General features: G+C 38.9%; 1 protein-coding gene across 7 annotated transcripts in view; it reads left to right on the top strand.

Moving 5' to 3' along the window:
• wwc3 (WWC family member 3) overlaps positions 1-14,427 on the top strand; it is a 51,858-nt gene that overhangs the window by 1,092 nt on the left and 36,339 nt on the right. The window lies entirely within an intron of this gene.

Genomic DNA, 14,427 nt, shown 5'->3' with positions numbered 1-14,427 from the left:
CTTCCACTTTCAGAAGGTACTCTTGTGGAAAAACCCCACTCATCCAATAATAATGACAGAGCTTCTATTTGAAGAGTGTCTCAGTAGAAACTTTTTATTTCGACATCCTCAGCCGTGATACTTTTTTAACACATGCTCCTTCTTTTACACGGCCATCAAGAATAAATGTAGGGAGATCTTGTTAGTAACATTATTCAGGAAGCCCAGTCTCTTTAAAATAATGCTTGGAAAATGCCAAGAAGCTGTTTAACTAGTCATGGTATAAAAACATGGATTGAATGGCAGACTCAGTGAGTCCTTGATTGAGTTGATCGACACTAATTACAGATTCTTTTATACAACTTTATAACTGCTTTATCTGTGTAAATAGTCCTATGCAAATAAAAATGGATAAAATTGAAATGAGACATGCAGTCGCTCATATCCAGTCGTGTAACACTTCTCTACAACCATTGAAACCACTTATGCAGTTATTAAAGCATTACAAAAGGAATGCGAACATGTAAAAATATGAGGATATTTCAGTATAAAGTTCACGACTGATTGAATGTATAAAACCGACAACGATCGGCAGAAATTCTCAAATCAAATTTATCGGGTTTTGAAGATTTTCTGTATATTTTTAAAATCTTTGTTTGTCTATTTGTCAGCAAAGCAGTTTTGTTTTTACTAATCTAGTTCAGCCTTAATACTTTTATACTTCTCGATCTATTTGAAAATGTAATGTATAAAGAATTTAAATCAACAACAACCAAAAAAAAATATATTTTCATGATTGGGCATCATTGTCATACAAGTGACAGGTCTGGGCCTTTTTTTTTTTTTCCCCTTTTTGAAAAAATATGCCCACATAATGTAAACAGAGTGCAAATGAAAGAGAGAATTGAAGCAGAGCTCCCAGAGTTCCATGTGCAAATATGTGAGGAATGCTGCACTGGGCCACTGGGAAGGCAGTGTGCATGGGCTTTGTGAGGCCTGCATTTTCAGTAGCGCAAGAAACGGATTGAAAAGCAGACTTTCAGTCGGCATTGTTCACACACAAGTTCGCTCAAAGCTTCGTGTGAATTATATATTGAAAATTTGTTATGGAAAGGCATCAGTATTTGTTATGATTGTTGTCGAAAACAGGAAATAAGTGGGGGATAATGCCATACATGTCCGTTTTATTTTTTTACTGAAACCTAGCACTCGTGAAACATGCATGCACCTATGGTCAAAATGTACAAGTTGTGTGGCGATTACTTGCCCTCATATCCATTTAATGAAGCTAGATTAGTGCCTGCTTTTCTTTGATTGCAATATAAATTGATTAAGATTTGGATTCTTTGTTTTATACAAAAAAGGAGAAATGTATTGTAAAGCAAAGATGAGCACTCTGTATGTAAAAATGATGGCTTTTAATAGATAAAATAGAAAAAATTTTAAACGGGATTATAGCATTACTGAAATGCACATTGATGTAAAATCACTAAAGGTTTATCGAACAATTATAATAAGTAATAAGTTGCACAGGAGTATATTTGTTTTACAGCAACAAGATTAAAAGTAGTCCTCAGTCCTTCCTAACAGCCATAAGACTCCATCCTCTGTTTTCCCTCAGTGTATGTAGTTGCTATAATCTATTAAACAATTGCCCTTTTTTTTTTTTTTTTTTTTTTGCCAGGTGAGACTCTGATACCTGTTCTGCTAAGAACGTTTAGCCAAAAAGTCACTCTCCAGTTATTCACCCTTGCTCTTTCTCATTTAGTCGCATACTATCCCCCAAAAAAATCTAGCTAACCTTATTGTATTGTTTGAATGGCATGTAATTCCATAGTACAGACAGCTGCACAGGTAGAGATGAAATGCCATTAAGCTAACAATCTCAAGCACCAAATCGAGTTAAACTGTTTTCTTAAGCCGCATGCACTTCAGTTTTAAGATAAAGTGCATATTTCTGCGCGACACGCTTCTCGCTCCTCCGTCACGGTGTTTTCAGGCTGATGTGCTTACGTGCTTCCCCCCCCATCATTCTCGGCTTATCTGCTCACAGCATGATTCATCTCAAGCTGAAAAAAAAATGTGGACGCCTCATCACGAACTTGTGTAAAGCAACAGAGTGTAATTGTCTATTAATCTTAAATTGGACAGCTGGCTTTGAACATGAGCATGTACATGGGGCTTGAGTGATATTAAATTTTATGTCTCTCTCTCTCTCTCTCTCTCTCTCTCTCTCTCTCTCTCTCTCTCTCTCTCTCTCTCTCTCTCTCTCTCTTTTTTTCGCTCTCTCAGCTATATAAGAAAGTTGATGTCATATTTGTTCAGTTCTGCTCCAGTGTCAGGTTTACAGGACTTTATTAGAGAGATTGTGCCTGTTCAGGAGAGTTAAATGGATTTGGAGTGAACTCGATACCTGAAAAATGTTTTATCCGATGCACCTTTAACGCATTTATATGACAAAGCTTTCCGTAGAGAGATATTTATGAAAGGAGTCTCCAGTGCAACATTCAGATGTTTTTCTAGTTGTTCATGTTGTTCTTTTATTTGTCCCCTCCTCATGGTAACGTTTTGAGGATGATACAGGAGTTGTCTTTTTTCTTTCTTCTCTTCTCTAGCTGCTATTGCGACAGGGATAACATGAATATCTAATCCAGAGATGCTCAAACTAGAGCCCATGAGCCAAAGCTGGTCTGTGGGGACGTTTGATTTGACTTGCAGTGTCCTATATAAGAAGATTGGGAGGGGGGACATTGATCTAGCACTTCAGTTTTTATTCAGAACTCTATTGAACTATAAATGGGATTGTTTCTATGTTTTCATAATACTACTAGTTTAATTTACCTAGAAAACTGCATTGCTTAAGCAAATTTGATGAAATCATAAACGAGTGGAATGCAAAATTTACTCGTGGCTTACAATCAAATTTGTTTTTTGACTCTTCATAGAGAAAAGTTTGGGCACTGCTGATCTAGACTTTGTAATGTAAGTTTTATCCTAAAGTGTATCATGACAATTTCTCAATATTATATATATATATATATATATATACTTCTACGACTTCTATATTGCAAGCCTACACCTTGGAATTATTTGGGGAAAAATGATCATTACACTTCCTTAATTTTATTATTATTTGCACTTCTTCACTTTACATACCAAGCACAAACTGAATAGTTAATGTCTTATCATTTATTTATTATTTAATAATAATAAAAACATACGTATTACCCCAATGCTCCTAATCGTTTAATTTTTCCTTTTAAAAACTGGAATGTAGCTGGTCCATTGAAGCTAGATAAGAAAGACCTGATCTGCTTGTGATGTGAATCTGATTACTGAGTCAGAAATCTCCTGTTTCCTCTCAGTGACAGGAAAGCGCTGTTAGGTGTGCGTTTATGAGGGGGGGGGGTCTAAATGCAGGCCTGGTGTTCATGACCCGAGGAAGTGAAACTGCAGCGTTTAAGCTTGTGCCGTGGCCTTCCATTTCTAAGGATTAGAGCTTCTGTTATGGATGTGCCACATCTGCTTGGCTTTTCTGTGAAGTGAATTAATCTGTTTAGCTGGAGCAAGAGTTTTAGGAGCAGGATGATGGCGGTCAACTACTAGTTAGAAACGTCAGCAGTGTGACTGCTGTTTATAGTAAAATCATTAGTGCAAAGGGTCTGGTTGATTTGTATACGTTTTCAATCTGCTTTTCAAATACTTGCATAAAAACTTTATTTTTGCTTCGTAGACCTAGCCCATGGCAGTGTTGGCACTTTGTTTCTAACCTTTTCATTGTCGTAAATGTATCGTAGCAGTGCTTTAATGCCCCAGAACACGGCTTTTTGGGTTTTGCTCGTCAGGTGACAACTTGTTATGTAAACTGCAATTGGTCTGTGAATTCACTGCAGTCTGTTGGAAAAGATGTAGAGTTATTCTGTGAAATAAGGCTACGCTCCAACAACCTGGCCTTCGGGTTTCAGCCTCGCTTACACGCACCTCATAGATATGTGGTTTGGGCAAACACGCACTAAATGTCTTTAACATATACCGGTTAATAATGGTGATGGTGTGAGTTGTTAGTCTTAGACAGTCCGTAAAGTTAAAAGTCCACAGAAGGGGGAAAAAAAGGGAACTTGGCTGTCCCATACTGCCTGCAAAGTCTTAAGATTTTCTGGTCCGGCTGTCAGTGGCCAGGAGCCCAAGAGAACAAAACTGTAGAACACTCGGCAGTCATAGACGTCTGTCAGCTCATGCATGCAGAAGTGGACGTGTAGTGGTCATTGTGTTACCTGACATTGTGTGAGATTAGTTCGTCTGGCTTAATGTTTCTCAGAGAACTTATTTTATCCTCTCTTGGAGAAGGTCTAGTGGAGGGTAGGAATTAGCAATGATTAAATTAGAGAGAACATCGGTGGAAAAAGATCTTTTTATTTACAGTTTAATGAAAATTTTCTCACAGTAGTGCAATTATACTTTGCATGACTCTTTTGCTATATAGCATACCTGACTTCTGTTTTTATATTCTATTTGATTGATTATATTATAAGCAGCTTTTGGCAGTTAGACATTACCCGGGTCTCTTTATTGACATTGGACTAATGTTGTTTGTGTTCTATGTTCCTGCCTATACTATTTATATCAGGGAATGTTTTATTCTACTGTGTCATGCTACCGAATGCAATGTGTTACATCCTGTCATGGGGAGCCACTGATATGCAGCCACTGAAATGCAGGCATGAATGCTAAAAGTATATCATTTCACACTGTTAAGATGACTTGAGTTACTGTTTTCGAAAAAAACCCCACAAAAAAGCACAACACGTCCTCTCTGAAACTCTCCTCAGGTAGCCTGTAACGTCTCTGCGGAGTTTATGTGGCAAAGCTTTCGTGCCTGTGGAATGAGCACAATGTGAGGCATGCCTACGCTAAAGCCCACGGCCCAGTAGCTGCCAGGGGGCCCCTGGTCAAATTCGGCCAGCAGAGGCAGCAGTTCTCACAAGCCCTACGCTCCAAGTCACTGCAGTTCTCTTCTTTTTATTTATTTATTTTTATTTTTTTTTGCTTTGCAATGGCTGCATCCAAGTATGATGCCAAACAAACTCAATTATTCAACAAAAGACCATGTTTAATCAGTAAAAAATGGTTGTTCACATGACCTCTTGGCTGTTTTGCTTTTCTTGGTGTTTTCATTGTGTGTGTGAGTGTGTGTGTGTGTGTGTGTGTGTGTGTGTGAGTGTATGTGGGGAGTCTTATTGTTTTTTGTTCTAAACTAATCAGCCGACATGCCATTGTTTCGTGTGTTCTCGGTGGCATGTGTACGTGCATATATCTGTGCGTTTGTGTGTTTGATGTTAGTGTTTATCCTCTTTATCCGCTTATCCTCTGAGGATATATTGTATCTACACAGTTTGACAGCAGGTAGTATGAATCCCTTTAGTGGGTATGCATTGGTTCTGTCAATGCAATCATGAACCCAAAACTATAGTACCATTCTACAGTACTATGGCAATGAAGCCTGTCAGTGTAAATTATCCTAAAAACGAATAAATTATAGTGAAATGTTCTGTTATTGAACACTAATCAAAGGGGATGAAGTGCGCTTTCATGTGTTTTATTCTTCAGTTTGCCCATTTTATTATTAATGTTTGAGACTTCGTACCATCCTTTGAACAAGTGTCAGTTTTCAATTGTATTATAACAGTTATAAGCAGTTCTTCGATAATTGTTCACAATAGGAACCATCTCCAAGTCTATAAGTATGTTTTTAAACTTTAATTACCATATTTTTCGGACTATAAGCCGCTACTTTTCCCCCACGTTTTGAACCCTGCGGCTTAAACAACGAAGCGTCTTATTTATAAATATTTCCTGGGTTTTTCCCGGTTTCACAAACTTCAAGCCAAAAAACTGGGCACCAAAACATTAGACCAATGGAACGGAAACGAAAAAATGCACCTCACCTGTGTTACACGTGAGTTGCACGGCATAGGGAGAAAAAAAAGTTTTTTTTTAAACGCACGATGATGCCAAAAGATAAACTCCCGAGAGAAATAGTTGTAAAAGGAAGGAGGAAGACCGTGAACAATGACTTTCTCGGTCGGCTACTGTTTAGATACAAGCCCTTGTAGCGCGTTGAGTCTGGGTTAAGGAAGGGCTCGCTAACTCCAGTTGCAACAGAAATCCTATAAGCACAGACAGGTTTCCAAAACTATTATTATTCTTGGCAACAGCGTTACGGGTTAGTCAAAAAAACTTAGAAATGAGCATCAGAAAATAATAAGGACATATTCCTCGGTCTTGCACACATGCAGTAATAGCTGAAAAATGCAGTGCTATGCTATTCCCAAAATACCGCTATGCTCCTAAAGGAAGCGCAACATATTTCACCGGTTACACCGTGTGTAACGTGTCTTTCGTTAAAGCCTGTGTAAAGTACATTAGTGTAGACAGGTGCGGCTTATTTATGTTCAAAATAAAAATATTTGTAAAATTCAGTGGGTGCGGCTTATATATGGGTGCGCTTTATAGTCTGGAAATTATGGTATGTGAATGTCCACTCTTTGTGTTATCTGATACTATAGAAACTGTACGGTATTGGAAGGAGTGCATTACTATAAACCCTTTGTTGCTACTGTCAAAGCTGCTGTTTTAGAACATTGTATGAACTAATCGAACTTGTGAATTCAGCACTGCTGTGGACTTAACTGTAATTTAAATAATTCATTATTCCTGTGGCTTAGCCTGCAGAATTGCATTAGGTTTGTCTGTATAAATTTTGCCATTGCTTTGTGTATAATATTCACATGTTGCATAACGCAAGAGTCACCAGATCATCGTGTTGACTAGTGTCAATGTTGCAATGCGATCTCTCTTACACACTTCTTTCGTCAAGGCAAAAATATGCCCTGTTTGCAGCAGAGTCACCAAGTTCAGGAAAGGACATAAATAAAGAGGGAATTCATCTTTAGCTTGTTTTGCACATAGTTGGATTTTAGTATGCCAAGGTTAACATGGCTTAATTCGGCCCCTGAAACGATGCCAGCATTGGATGCAGCTCAAAGCCTCGGTGTGCACTAAGAGCTCTGATCTCACCACTGACACGCTGGTCAGTGACCTGCTCGCTGAATACCCAAAGCTCACCCTTACTCCTCCTAGTTAGTCTCGCTCAGGACTCGGGGCTTATTTGCTCTAGCTGGCCACGCTCTGTCGCTCACAGGTTATGCCAATTATGTCAGGAATGGTATGCTCATCATGGCTTCTGTCTCAGGAATCTTTGCACCTGGGTGTAATATTAAAGTTTGTGTTTCTGATGGACATCACAAGCACTTTTTCTTTGCTCTTTGTCCTAAAGAAATTGATGTTATTGCACAAGTCTTTTTCTTAAAGGCTAAAATCATGCCTTTGGAATTTCCTATCGCACATGTCTGGCCTCAGGCCAGTTACATACAGTAAAACAGTAGCATGCAACTCAATAACCTGTTAATAATCTGAGTGATGGCTGAATTTTTCATGTATACACCTCAATGAAAAAAAGAGTAAACTGGGGCCAATGCAATCTATTCACACACATTCATAATGCTCTAAAAATACACAGAAATAAAATAAGGGCAATAAAATTATATTTATTTGAATGAATAATAATTGATGATAATTCTTAGAGAGGTGGAGAGAGGAAAATGGAAGAATTACATGCATCTGTCAATTGTCTCACTCTGTATTACACTATGGGTAAAATAGTTTGTAAGACACTCTTATTAAAGAAAAGTGATTAAACTGCTAGCAAGCAATAATCATAATCAGAATTTCAAATGTGAAATGCAAAGCAAATGTAATGCATGTAATGCTGCAGGCTCTTTGTTTTATAATAATACTTTAACGACATTCCTTTGAAATGCCGAATGACCATTTCCGATTGGCGAAAATCTTTCTATCTAAACACAACCAGTGAAACGTTTAGTAGAAGCTCGTCTGCATTCAAACCAGATCAGCAGCATGTCCACGTTTGGTCCTTTTGAGTAAGACACCTTACTTTTTTCTCTTCAGCCTTCCCATCTTCCAGATGAGAGCTGGCACGAGGTATAGCTTCTCTGATACACACGTTGGCAGACAGTATCTAATTGCATCTGGAGACAGGTCCTTCAAGCTACTTTTAGTAAACCTATTTCCATAAGATGCTGGACATAATGGAAGGAGGGGATGTCTGCATTGACATGCTCAGCTGCCCGGTGGGGTGGGGGGGGCCTCGTTCACTCACGCTTCCTGAAACAGAGCAACAGGCTCACTGGTGGGGGAATATATAAATGCCATTCCTCCTAAAGTTGTAGTCGCATGTCTTCTTTTAACCCGGGAGTGGAATTTTGAGATTGACACTTGTGGACGTTGGTTCCATATGGATCCGAGTTTACCAGCATGTGGAGTGAGGCGGCGGTGTTTGGCGGTTATTTACGGTTCACATTTGGGTTAAAAATGGACCATATTGCATTTTCTGGTGTGCCTCTAATGCCTTGTATGACTCTGTCTAAACCTGGGGATGCTGCACATTTGTTGTTTTTAGAGTCGCATATTATGTGCTCGTCATTCCCAAGGGCTGACTGCAGACTCGCTCAAGCCTGGTGCACGAGTTGCTAATGTTTGCTCATGGAAGAAGTGCCTCAAGAGTTAGACTTCACCATCTTTTAAGACAAATTGGTGACGTTTAATTAAACTAAGCCAACTGCTGAATGTGCAATATTGTGTTTTATACTACATCATTGTTGTATTCTCAATTCTAAAAATGCAGAACAGTGATTACTGTAAGTAATGATTTTCTGTAAGTGCAGTTCCTTAATGCTGTTGTTTCTGTAACAACTCGTTCTGTTGTATGGCGGCATCATTTATGGAATTGAGATGTAATTGTTGATATGGCAAAGCTTTTTGTAAGATGTTGATTTTATATTTTAAGGGAGGGGTATGAAGTGTCAGCTCTCTGTAACAGTCAGGACGTTTTTGTTTACCATTGGAACGTCTTTAGGACAAAAACTGTCTCAATTTATGGTAATATTAGCTGCATTTCTTATGCCTTCACTTCAAGAAAGGAGAGACTAAAGAGGTGTTAATAGCTGTTTAAATAACTAATTGTTAACAGTCTTCAGCATTCCACAACTTTAAATTCAACTGGAAATGGTTAAGAAAAAGTTTGATTTTGCTCGTCAATAGATGAATGTTTTAACTTGGGCAATTTGCCGTGAGAAATAAATCACTTTTCTTTGTTAGGAAATAGAAATGACTTTAGTGGTAATATTGATGCTCTTCTGTGTTGTACTGCACCACACTGGCCTGCCATGGATTCCTTTCCTGTAACCACATAACCTGTTGTTTTATTTCGTATATATTAGGATTAAGGGTAAATTTGTATTAGCAATTACTACTGTGTTATTTAGCAAAATGTTTTTTCCTTTAACTATGGTGATTGCTATATGACTTACCAGATGCATTGTAACTATATTATTGCATTAACACCAAGATCGTTATATTTCCTGAAATAAATCAAGATTTCAGCTGGATAGCAGAGTTCCTCACAGAAACCGCGTCGACTTGTAGGATCTTATTGGCGTTTCAGACGAGACAAAGTTACCAGGTCTGTGCGCTCTCTTGTTGGATCCAGATGATGTTGTACATCTGTTGATTGTGGCAATCCAGACTCTGAAATACATACCATACATGCCATGAATGTAACCCGACCCCTTAGGTCACACGGCGAGCAAAACAAGCGAGCGTTCACTCTCGATGTGAGACATTGCTCTGATTAAAGCAACGGCAGCGAGCAAACGTTGAATTGAGACTTTGTCCGGTCTGTGGGTTTTTATTGAGTGGACAATTTACTAGCCAAAGACGAGCAGATTTCATATCTGGGCTAGCAGTTTTGCCCAGTGGATGGGGTTCAGCATCTAGACAAAATAAACTCTGTATTGACTTCTAAAAAGTATGTTTATACTTGATGTGTGAACCACGTCTCTACTATAAACAACATGTTTCTGAATCCTGGGGAGGTGGTAGCTAAAGGATTAAGGAATTGGACTTTGGATCTGAAGGACATGAGTTCAAATCCTAGCCACACCAAGCTGCCACTTGTAGTCCCTTAAACAAGGCTCTTAACCCCATTGCTGCTCGGTTGTATGAAAGAGATAAATGTAAGTCAGTCTGAATAAGGATGTTTGCCAAATGCCATAAAAAATTTGCGTAAACATTCCGTGAATTCTGGTTACTTAATCATTACATAAAATAATAGCTAAGTCGCTTAGGTTTCTGTTGTTTACATTTACCCCTGAAGCACTTAATGTATCCTTTGTCAGTACAACAATGATTAAACGGGTAACGTGAATATGATACGTGTACGTTATAGCGTATCCATTTCGTTTACTGCAATCTAGCATCCATATTAGGCCTTAAAAAACCCCGGGACTGTGTTCATCCCCAAGAATCGTCCACCACACAAACGCAAGAAACAGTGTGTTAAGTATAAAAGCACGGCTACAATCACTGTAGTATTTAGCTCGTGTTATGCGTAGTGGCACTTAAGCGCCTCTTTGGCTCTCTTCTATGTGCAGTGTGCAAGGGTTAGCGTTGCTTAGCACTGAACATGAGTGACAAGATATTTTAACAATACAATTACATCAGCAGCATAAAAGTATGCCGTAAAGTCCCACAGTAGTGAGGCCACCCTGCGCCCACGGCGGCACGTTGTCTAAATGTAGACAGCGGATTCATTAAGCCAGTAAAAGTTCCCTTGTAAAGTTATACAGAGCTGATCAAACCGCATAAAAGGCCATGTCTACAGCAACAGCGTTCGCATTTTATTAGCTTTTTAACACACACACACACACACACACACACACACACACACACACACACACACACACACACAGACGCAGACATGTGGTAGCCAAATCTGAAACCCTGCTGCTCTATTTTGCAAGAAAAACATCACCAGAAGTGACAAACATACTATACTTTAGCTGCTATAATTAAGTTTATTTTGGAATAGTTTTTGGGAAGCACACTTCCGCCCAGGAACGCAGAGGCTGTTGTTTTCGGAGCATCTTAATTTGTGGCTGGAATGTCGGTCCGCGCTTTTGTCGAGTAGCTGGAGGAGAGACGGCGTGGATGTCCAGACGAGGCCTGGACACACTCTGCGAAGGCTCCAGTTACACATGCCTTTCCCACCAGGGAAAAGTACAACACTCCATCCGGATAGAAATATCCAATGGGGGAAACATCAGCGAGACATCGCCAGAGAGCCGAGCGTAATAGAATTAAGCAATGTGTCGCGCAATGTGTCGTGTCGGAGCACGTTTTTGATTTTTCAAACTTCCTGGAGAAAGATTCCTGAGAACCTCATTCAGTCTTCTTGGTTTTATATCTTTGTTTTGTTTGTTGAAGAGAACACAATCCCAAGAGTTGCTGTATGAGACCGAGCTCGTTCATGACAATAACCTTAAAAAATTAAAAAAGAGGAACGATGCATAAAAAGGGAAAAGCCGCAGCTCTGCTTCGCATCTGCTTGTCCACTTGGAGGAAGGAGTTACTGCAATGCAATATAGCGTGATTAAACGTTTCTCTCCTGATGTATTCAATAACAGTTTGAATATGTATAGATACAATGTCAATTTTATGTTACGGTTTCATACATTTGAGAGATTTTGGAATGATCGTTAGATAGCCTTCCTCCCTCGCCATTAAAGCACCAACTGAGGGATCTGCTTTTGAAAGAATGGTGCGGTAAATTTCCAACGACTTGTCAATGATTGAGACAATTGCTTGCTAATAGAAAAGTGGTAGCTCAGTGGGCAAGATGCTGGACTTCTGATTGAAAGATTTAAATCCCAGTGCCCCCACTATTGAACCATTGAGCAAAGCCTTTAACCCTCAGTTATATAAATGAGGCTGTGGATAAGGGTGTCTACCAAATGCTATAAATCTGTAGTATATCTAAGCTTCTTTGTTGGATTTTTTGCTTATCTGTATTCCAAAGTATTTAATTTCGTTTCTCTGTTGTCCTATTTTTACGCACTCTCCATTCTAATAGCAAAAGTGTTAACATTATTTTCCATTTGTTTAGAAGCCATGCGTTTTCCCTCCTCTCCTGTCTTTCCTACTGGAAGAATCTTTGAGAAATTCGTAAGTCTTAAAATAGCCCCCGGGCCCCTAGCTCTTTTTTTTTTTTTTGGTTTGTTTTTTTTTTCTCTCTCCCTTCCCCTTCTTTCTGATGCTGACTGCTTCAGCGAGTCTGCACACTGAACACTCTGAGAGCTGTACTTCTGGCAGCGCCGGTTTCCTTTCTGGAAGAAAGGCGTGGTATGGGAAGATCAGCTCTCTCAGCACACACATGGTCTCTGAGGAGCTGAAAGAAAACATTGAAGAAACCCGTACGCTCATTTAACAGTACTTTTCTGCCCATAGTTTGTAGTTTGCGGTGTACAGTGTGCTGTAGTAGTACTATTGGTGTGCGTCAGATCTGGAGCATGAGCACAACGCTTGTTTTTTGGACTGGACCCTGTAAAACTCGTCATTTTGGCAAATGTTTTAGGGGAGACTCCTAATTTCTTTTCTTTTTATTTTTTTTATTTCATGATTCATTGACTAAGGTGTTTGGCTGGTTTTATGGTTTAGATTAACCACTTTTTTTTTTTTTTTTTAAACAGCTTCATTGAGACTTTACACAGCTCCACAAGTGTAGCTCCTGCCAGTTACAGCATAGTACGCTGTTGTTTTTGAAAGCTCTACAGAAAGAGGAAACTGGCCTGAGGTTCCTGGTCAGAACGCGGGGTGGTCCCGTTTCCTGTCAGAGGTTCACGTCTCCCATTATGTCCAAGCTTATAGTGTGTGTGTGTGTGTGTGTGTGTGTGTGTGTGTGTGTGTGTGTGTGTGTGTGTGTGTGTGTGTGTGTGTGTGTGTGTGTGTGTGTGTGTGTGTGTGTGTGTGTGTGAGAGAGAAAGAAAGAAAGAAAGAAAGAGAGAAAGAGAAGTCTGACCCATGTACAGCATGTTGTCTTTATGGGAGAAGTCTGTGATTTTAGCAGAGGAGAGCTTAGTGTAAAGCTGTGAGAAGAGAATTGGAAGTGGATTGAATTTTAGAGTAATGCATTATGATGAAGTCTAATGGGGAAATAAACAAGTTGTTCAATTAGATGAACTTTTATGAAGTGGAATAAATCTTGTGCTTTGTTAATTTCTGTACATTTCAGCACTGTTTAGTCTGTTGACCCTGCCTCTCTAGTTTCACTCATCTACTGCTTACTTGTTCACACACTACTGCATGACTGCATCTCTTTATCTCTACAGTTTTATACTTATTCTTTTTTAGTTTTATGTTTAGTGATAAATAACATTAGTGCACTTCTACCCCTCTGTGGAGCTGCAATCAGTGAAATTCTCTCTGGGTGGAATAATTTGATCCATCTATCAGTCTACCTTCCTCTCTTCCTTCTTTCCTTCCTTAGTTCATTTTTCCTTTATTTGTTCTTTCGATCTAAAACAGTGCCTTTCCTTTTTTAATCCTCCATTCCTTCCTACATTTTTACTGACTAAAACATTACCTACTTCATTCCTTCATTTCATTTTTCTGAATAAAACACTGCCTACTTACTTCTGACTAAAACATTACATACTTCCTTCCTTCCTTAAACTGTTCCTTTCTTCCTTTTTTCCTTCCTTAAACTGTTCCCTCCTTCCTTCCCTAAACTGTTAATTTCTTACTTCCATCCCTCCCTAACCTGTTAATTTCTTCTATCCTTCCTTCCCTAAACTGTTAATTTCTTCCTTCTTTCTGACAAAAACACTACCTACTTCCTTCCTTCCTCCCTTCCTCCCTTCCTTCCTCCCTCCCTCTGTCTATCCAAAACAGTATCTTTTTCAAATTTTTCTTCCTTCCTTCCTTCCGACTAAAACACTACCTACTTCCTTCTTCCTTCTGTCTAAACAGTGCCTTTCTTTATTCTTTCCTTCAGACTAAAACTGTTCCTTCCTTCCTTCTGACTAAAACTGGTGTTTTTTCATGAGAGTAATTCTTGTAATTATTCATTACCATGATAATCATAATCATAATACATAATCATTGGTACATAATCATAATAGTGGAAGCCCAGTGTCGGTGTAACCGCTGTGTATTGTGAAGTTATTTCTAGCTCTACCACTCTTTTCTGCTCGATCATCAGCATCAAATCAACTGAAAATGAGTGAACATGGTTTTGCAGTGCCTATGAATGACTGTACTGATTAAGTCAGTTTGTAAGTAATAAACATAAAAAAAACTTGAAGCATCAAGATAAAACAAAAACATTTAAAAGAAAGAAAGTTTGGTTTATAAAGGTACAGTCCGAATGACATGCAGAATTTTCAGATCTTATAGAGAGATATGTGCAGGTGGGACGTTTTGGCAGTATAATAATGATAAATAGAAAAGACCAATCACATGAAACAGTTGAAT

This window comes from Silurus aristotelis (genome assembly GCF_946808225.1).
Source record: "Silurus aristotelis genome assembly, chromosome: 2".
Taxonomy (NCBI): Eukaryota; Metazoa; Chordata; class Actinopteri; order Siluriformes; family Siluridae; genus Silurus; species Silurus aristotelis.
The sequence above is the reverse complement of the archived record's forward strand: the minus strand, read 5'-3'. Positions and strand labels throughout refer to the sequence as shown.